Here is a 9,012-nt window from a genome sequence, read left to right on the forward strand (position 1 = left end):
CGCTGCAGGTGGAGGTTAACCTACCGCGCCATAGCATCAGCACCAATTTAAAACATACTTAAATTATGATTTAGGGGCACATTCTTAGACACTGAAATAGAATTTCAACTAATTATCCCCACCAGCACGTCTCAATTTTTTTTTAGTCATATAATACATTCTATTAAATATTTAGAGTGTGTTTAAAATATCATTTGATTTACCACACAAAGAACTGATAAATTAATTAATGCTGTGAGAAATTTATCTACTTTATTTTTAGCAATTTAGATTTATTCATCAATTGCTGAGTTTTATTATTATTGTGATCAAAAGGTGCTAAATGATTCAATTTACGGCCTATGAAAGGGGATTTTTCTTTCCTCTAAATATTTTAACTTGTGTTAGTTAACTGCATTTATCTGAGCAACCAGGGTAGACTGAATCCAAAGGAGATACTTAGTATAATTTACTAGAGGCCTAGTAAATATCTGTTTCTGTACCTGTTTTACAAGGCTCTCCAGACTAATTCAAGATATAAAGTAGATTACAATATCCCTCTTTCAACTGCTTTCCTTGTGGCTTTATGTTAAAGGTTTGCAATAAAAGCTTAGTGATAGCTTAAGAAGACATCTAAACAAATAAAAACATAAATCCAACTTGAATATCACAAGTTTTCCAAATAGCATTATAAAAATTGGATAATTATACATATATATAATAAAGGAAATCAAATCTAATATCTTTTGAATTATTAAGGCTAGTAATTACTCATGAAAATCACTTTCATTTCTAATAGATTTCATTTCTAATAGATTCAGGTAGTCACCTTTTTTCTTTCACTTCACTAAATTAGACATTTATTCTTGTTGGTTCTTTTTTGCTATGCACATAGTTTACTTTGGGAACTACAATGTTGAAATGATGGTGATTTCTGCTTTTCTTTGCCAAAACAAAACAGAAGAACAGAAAGATCATATTTATACAACAACACAAAGAGTTCACCTAAAGAGAAATGAGACACTGTCATAGAAAAAATGATAAATGAGATTTTTTTCCATTATCAAAATAGAGCCTTTGGTTTAGTATTTGGTATGGTACCAACAACTTTAAATTTGTCAGGCTTTGTGGATAATTATACATCAGGTTAGAAGGATAGTAAAGGAAGAGCTTGAATATGTGTTTGGTAGTATTCTAAATATTTCCTTCTTGTTTAATCTTAATGACTCTAACTTATATGCTGATATGATAACTATCCCCATTTTGAATAAGAAAATTAAGGCACAGAGCTGTAAAGTAATGTGGTCAAAGTTACTTGTGAAGTAAATGGAAGATTTGGAGGGGCCGGCGCTGTGGCATAGCAGATAAAGCTACTGCCTGCAGTGCCTGCATCCCATATGAGCGCCAGTTCGTGTCTCGGCAGCTCCACTTCAAATCCAGCTCTCTGCTATGACCTGGGAAATCAGTACAAGCCCCTGTACCCATGTGGGAGACCCAGAAGAAGCTCCTGGCTCCCAGCTTCAGATCAGCACAGCTCTGGCCATTGCGGCCATCTGGGGAGTGAACCAGAGCATGGAAGACTTCTCTCTCTCTCTCTCTCTCTCTCTCCCTCTCCTCTCTTTGTGTAACTCTGACTTTCAAATAAATACACGAATCTTAAAAAAATACAAATATTTAGAATAGACACTAGTTAGATTTTCTAGAAATTCAAAACTTTATCTTTAAAGCTCTCACAGTAAGTGGCTGTTCTGATTCTAGTTAGTTCTGTAGCTATTGAAAAGTTACAAAAAAAATTTTGATATAGTTTGTGTGTAAACTGGAAATGTTAATATTGGACCCATGTGTTTGTGCATATCTGTGGATTTTTGAAAATATGTCCATGAAATAAAAGAGAGATTAAAATAGCTATTTCTGCCATGGCCCAAAGTAGGGAGGCTTGGATGAATGGAAAGATAGCATTAGTATATTCTGCTGACAGTTAGCTGTCCTATCGTTCCCTGGTGTGTCATCACTTGTTATGTTCTGTTTCTAGCAAATGTGTTCCTTATCAGTTCCATGTTTGGTAGATATTTAGTAGATATCTAGCTGTAAGCCAGTGATTCTGGAATCTCAGAAGACTAAGACCCATAGCTAAATATTCTTTCGTTCTCACATGACATTCCCACCTATAGTAACAAGTTTGCAAATATGTTTCTTGATTGGCTTTCTATAACTGAACATACTTTTTAATATTGCTTCTTGGTCTTTTGGGTAAAATCAAATGTAATAATATGCCTCATTTAAAAACTAAAAATTAAGCGAATTTCACTTTAACCATACATCAAAAAAAAAAAAAGCTTTGCATCATTTTTCTTTGGAGATAAGAATGAAAATAATAATTTGGAGTCTTATTCTAGTACTGAAATAAATAAAAGTAATTCAATTGCTTAATATTTAAAATGAATAAGGAAGCACAGAAAATGTATATTTACTGACAAAGTGATCGTAAGATACAAAATAAACTGTATTGTAATGTCAGCATTTATTCTTTGATTTGTTTCTCTCTTTTTAGATATTTATTTATTCTTTAGATAATGATTCATGGCTCAGACAAAAGAGCAGAGGGATATAAAGAAACAACAGGCACAATTTTGGTGACAACTTTTTGGTATATGTTTTTCTGAGCAGATTTTAGATAGAAGCAAAAAAATTCTACATCAAATTAAAAAAACTTAAAAATGGAAATAAATTCACCTAATTATCTTAAGCCAAAATATCTGTGTATGTCCTCTGATGGCTTGTGTGAGTGTAAGATTTAGAAACTTTTTAAATTAAAAGGTATTTCCTTGTACTACCTGAATAAAGTACAGTAAAGGGAATTTGATAATACCTATTCCACAGTGAGGATCAGATACCTTCCTCATTCGGATGTTCAGGAAGAAATTCGTCAATTTTCAGGCAGCCTGAAGTGGAGCCTACAAAGTGCTGAAAGAAATTCCAGTGCAGCAGGCGATTTTCTATGCTGGACTTAATTTTATATATATGTGTGTGTGTGTGTGTGTGTGTGTGTGTGTGTATATATATATATATTTAGTTATAATTATATCTGAAAATATACTTATATATATATTTATTAGCTTCTAAAATAAAAGTGGTATAAACACAAGAATAATTAAAGCAAATAATACTATAGGTTAAGATATCTATAGTATGCAATCAGGGTTAACAGGCCTAAAGCTGCTTTTTATCTCACACTTCAGAAGAACAATGTGATGCATTAAAAAATAGGGTTGAGGGAAATGAGACAGTGATATAATGTGACATTTGTGAATGTGTGTGCAGACCTGTGCACGCAGGTAGGACTTGTAAATATAGTCATGAGAGTTATCAAGATTACCGAGTCCTGGTCCTGAATCCAGCTTTCTATTTATGCAGTCCTCAGCAGGCAGCCAGTGATGCCTTAAGTTGTTGAGATCTTCCCATTGCTGTGGGAGACCCAGATAGAATTCTGGCTCCTGGGTTTAGCTCAGCCCATTACTGTCTACTACAAGCATTTAAGGGGTAAATCAGCAGATGAGAATTTGCTTTTCTGCGTATTTGTGTCTGTCTGTCTGTCTCTCTTTTCTTCATCTAAAGCAAATTTATTACAAAGAACAATGTTAAAAATATATATGTATAGAATACATAGATAATTTGTTATCCTCTACATTCACGTTTTCCATTTGTCTTTCAATAGCCTTCTCCTTCTAGTATTCATGATGATTAAGATCTTAATGTTCATTTTGGAAGCTTAAATATTATGGGAAAATAACGGACAAAATTACATCCCAATAATCACAATAATAATTCCCACAAAGTAAATAAGTGACTAATAAAATCTAATTGAAGGAAAGGGTATTATCACACAATGATTATGTTACCCACCAGTTGTGTTTTCCTTAGAAATTTTTACAAATAGCACCAACCATAAATGATGATAATTATTTAACATCTTCCTTAACTTTGTTGACCTTTTCATACATAAGTTTAATATGTTTTCAATAATGAAAATGCATATTTTTAGGATAAAACTTTTTTATCTTTTTGACCATAGGAAAATTGTTTCCCACAGATTAATTCACTTACAGATTTCCTTGAGACTACTAAAAAATGCTTAATCAGTTGAGTTCTATGGGAGGGAAAAAGCAGATAAGAGAATTGCTTTGTCATCAGTGATATTGTATCATGATTCATGATAACCTAGTAACTCAACTAACATGAAATGCACATTATTTTGTCAGTTTTTAAATCAACAATACTTACATATTAAGGTATATTAAATACTTTTGATTTATTATAAATTCTGGAAAATTAGCCTTATATAAACAGATAGGCTGAAGAATTTATGCTACGCATTTCACATTATTTTCATTTGAGAGACAGAGAGGGGAAAGAGAGGAGAGTGCACTCCATCTACAGGTTGCTTCCCCAAATGCCTGTAAGGCCAGTACTGTGCTTGAGACAGAGGCAGAACCTGAAATGCAATCCAGGTCTCTTACAGGGTTGCAGGAACCCAATTATCTGAACAGTTATCACTGCCTTCCAGGATGTACATTGGCAGGAAGATGAAGTCAGGAACTAGAACCAGTACTAGAACCCCAGCATTCCAATGTGAGATGCTGATGTCTTAACTGCTAGCATAAATGCCCACTCTCCATACCACATTTTGAAGTTGTGCACAGTAATGAAGTTTAAAACTAATACACCGTTTTTTAAGTATTATTTTTGTAAAATTTCCCTATAGAGCAAAAGTTAAACATCAAGCTTGCAAGAGCTATTCCGCTGCATAATATTGAGTAGAATAAGACAATAAACATACATCCCCTTGAAAAGTTTGTAACTTACAATGTAGATAAGATTTATGCACATAAAATATGTAACTATCAAGATTATTTTAAGTGTACTGATTATACATTTTCTACAAATTGTTGAATGATTTAGATTATTTCCAGCCAAAATACCTTAATAGGATTTGAGTTGGGGTTTGAAAACCCTTTAGTTTAAAAACAGTATTTTAAAAGAGAAACACAGGAGCCAGTGTTGTGGCATAGCAGGTAAAGCTGCTGCCTGTGATATTCTATATAGGCACTGATTCAAGTTCCAGCTGCTTGAATTTGAATCCAGCTGCCCATTAATATATTTGAGAAAGCAGTGGAAGATGGTCCAATCCTTGGGCCACCCATGTGGGATACCCAGATGAAGCTCCTGGTTCCTAGCTTCAGACCAACCCAGTTCCACCGTTGGGGTCATTTGGGGAGTGAACCAATGGATGGAACATCTCTCTCTCTGTGTCTTTCTTTCTCTCGTGCATAACTGACTTTCAACAATTAAATAAATGTTTGTTTTTAATGGAAACACAATCAAACCCCCACAACCTAGGATTCTGGGTATACAAATTTAACCAATAGCATATTGAATACTCAGAAAAATAACTATTCTAGTCTTGTACAGACTTCTTTTTCTTATCATTATTCCTTCAACAATATGCTATAACAAATATTTACACATTATTTCTCTTATAAATTATAAATATTGGTGCTGGCACTGTGGCATAATGGAGTTAGTGTCTGGTTAGTTTCAATGCTATTTCTCTTCCGATCCAGCTCTCTGCTTTGGCCTAAGAAAACAGTATAAGAAGGCCGAAGTCCTTGGGCCCCTGCAACTGAATGAGAAACCCGGAAGAAGCTCATGTCTTCTGTCTTCGGATCACCCCAGCTCTGGCTATTGTGGCCATTTGGGGAGTGAACCAGTGGATGGAAGACCTTTCTGTCTATCCCTCTCACTATATGTAACTCTACCTCTCAAAAATAAATAAATAAGTAAATAAATAAATAAAATATTTCTTTAAAAAATCATTGCTTCTCATCAGTGTTATCTTATGGTAGTTATAAATTCAAATGTAGAGATGTATTTTTATAGATATGTTCTTTGAGACTGGTAATCATCCTTTTCCTTGAGAATTTGCATTTACTTTGCTTTTTGTCCTAAATACAGTAGAAAACAACCAACTGCAGCTGAAATTATAAATCCATCTCTGTCTCCCTCTCTCTTTCTGAAACTCTGCTTCTCAAATAAATAAATATTTTGAAAAAAGAAGTTGTAAGTATTCTAGAGATGATTTAAATTACATGGGAAGATATACTGTGGTTATACACAAATACTATATCATCTTTTATAAGACACTTGAGCCTCTGTGGATTTTGGTATGGCAAGGGGGAATCCTGAAACCAGTCATGCAGATTATGAAGGAACAACTGTATTTAATTATATATGCACATTTATATGTATATATAATATTATATATGTAAAATATTATGCATAGAAATACAAGAGGAAAACAAGAAATAGAATTGAGGGGGAAAAAAGTGATAAATGTGATTCTCAGGTAAAAAAAGCAAAATAGTTAAAGTAAGTAAGAGACCTAAAAATAAGAAAATAAGGGCATTTTTCAATTTAGAACCCAACCGAGAATCTTAAAGATAAAAGCATTTTAATTATTAAATGATGAGCTATTCTAATCAGAATTGTTTCAATAATCATATCTACTCCAATCAGCAATTAATTCTGCCTAGAATGAAAAGTATGACTACAATAATTGTGTATTCTTTGCTAGCAAGTTGTCTTTTTTTCCCATATTGGGACCATTAACATCATGAAATACCTGTGAAAATGAGAATTGCATTCAGTAAGGAAGCAATTGCACACTTAGGGAAGAGATACTGTGTTGAGATTTACTATATTGGACTTGGTGAGAACATGCAGTAGGCTATGTCTTATCATCTATTTGGAGCCACATTGCTAGCTATGTTTTTTTGTTTTTTTTTTTTTGTTTTGTTTTTGTTTTTCTTTTTTTGACAGGCAGAGTGGACAGTGAGAGAGAGATAGAGAGAAAGGTCTTCCTTTGCCGTTGGTTCACCCTCCAATGGCCGCCGCGGCCAGCGCGCTGCGGCCAGCGTACCGCGCTGATCCAATGGCAGCAGCCAGGTACTTATCCTGGTCTCCCATGGGGTGCAGGGCCCTAGGACTTGGGCCATTCTCCACTGCACTCCCTGGCCACAGCAGAGAGCTGGCCTGGAAGAGGGGCAACCGGGACAGGATCGGTGCCCCAACCAGGACTAGAACCTGGTGTGCCGGCGCCGCAAGGCGGAGGATTAGCCTAGTGAGCCGCGGTGCCGGCCGCTAGCTATGTTTTAACATTATAATGAATTTAAAGGGTTGGAAAGCAGATCTGAAATTTTAATCATAAAATCTGTATGTCTCAAGAATGGTTTTAATATAGTAACAAAAATGCCATTTATATTTTTAGTCTAATCAACTATATATATATATATATATATAATTAAAACTGAATTGGTAATAGAATGTTGTAATAGAATAGTTTTTGAACTTTTTTTTTTTTTGACAGGCAGAGTGGACAGTGAGAGAGAGAAACAGAGAGAAAAGTCTTCCTTTGCCATTGGTTCACCCTCCAATGGCCGCCGCGGTAGGCACGCTGCGGCCAGCGCACCGCGCTGATCCGATGGCAGGAGCCAGGTGCTTCTCCTGGTCTCCCATGGGGTGCAGGGCCCAATGACTTGGGCCATCCTCCACTGCACTCCCTGGCCATAGCAGAGAGCTGGCCTGGAAGAGGGGCAACCGGGACAGAATCCGGCACCCTGATCGGGACTAGAACCCGGTGTGCTGGCGCCGCTAGGCGGAGGATTAGCCTATTGAGCTGCGGCGCCGGCCAGTTTTTGAACTTTTATCTGAATTGTATCCAAGTTACTTTTTATTCTGTTCTTTAAGAAAATTGCACTCATAAATATTTTTTAGATTTCAGTTTTAGATTTCAGTTTTGCTCCTTGAGAAATGGGCGAGACAGTAACTACCTTTGCTGAATCCTATAGATTGGTTCTGTGAATGACCTATTTTAGAATGAAGACAATGGGAAATGAAAGTGAACACAGTAGGAGCAAATTTTGTGGCATAGCAGGTTAAGCTGCAGCCTACGACATGGGCATCCATTATAGGCACCATTTTGAGTCTCAGCTGTTCAGTTTCTGATTCAGCTCCCTGCTAATGTGCCAGAAAAAGCAGCAAAAGATGCCCCAGGTATGTGGGCTCCTGCCACCCATGTGGGAGACTCAGATGAAACTTTTGACTCCTGGATTTGGCCTGGACCAGCCCTTGTTGGTTGTGGTTGTGGCCATCTGGGGAATGAATCAGCAGATGGAGGACCTATGTTGTTTCTCTCTCTCTCTCTCTTTCTCTGTAACTCTATCTTTCAAATGAACACATTTTAATAAAAAGTCAATATAGTGCATTGCCTTGAAGCTGAGAGTGACTTTCTCCATCAGATGAACTTGCAGATCAGTGATATATGAATAAGTCCTGTAGGTCAGGAGGCAGAAAATTGCATAGATCTTTGTGAGGGACTGATGCATACTGGAAGTCTGGCAAAACTGTGATACCAGTGTACAGGAGAGTATTATTCAATAGTATCCGATTTTCTACACTTGACATATGACCAAGTGGACTCTGAGAATAATGTCTAACAAGAAACTAAGAATTTACCTGATTGAGGAAGCACCTGTATCTTCAAGTTGTGCCATTAATGACTGTCCTCTGTGGACAGAGGATCCAAGTGGGTTACTTTTATTATATAATCCCTGTTTTCAAAAGCAGTGATGGGATTCTCACAGTTGCAAAAGTGAATATGACACAGCTAACAAAACTTATTAGTATAGGTGATGATTATTAAAAGAAACAGCCCAGGAGATATGATATAAGCAGAATGGTCTGACCGACGGAGATTTCTGTTAATAACTACTAAATCATATAGGCCTTACAATAGCATATTAGTTCTCAAGATTGCATGTTGTTTGTTAACCAAAACTGTTCTATGTCTGATTAAAGAAAAGTTCTCATTTAAAATTATCAGATGGAGTTTTATAGTATCTCATCAAATACCACACCTAATTTCTTCATAAAAACAAATTCCTTTGAATGAAGGGAAAGTTGCATACCTCATTAAAG

This window comes from Lepus europaeus, chromosome 8 (genome assembly GCF_033115175.1).
Source record: "Lepus europaeus isolate LE1 chromosome 8, mLepTim1.pri, whole genome shotgun sequence".
Taxonomy (NCBI): domain Eukaryota; kingdom Metazoa; phylum Chordata; class Mammalia; order Lagomorpha; family Leporidae; genus Lepus; species Lepus europaeus.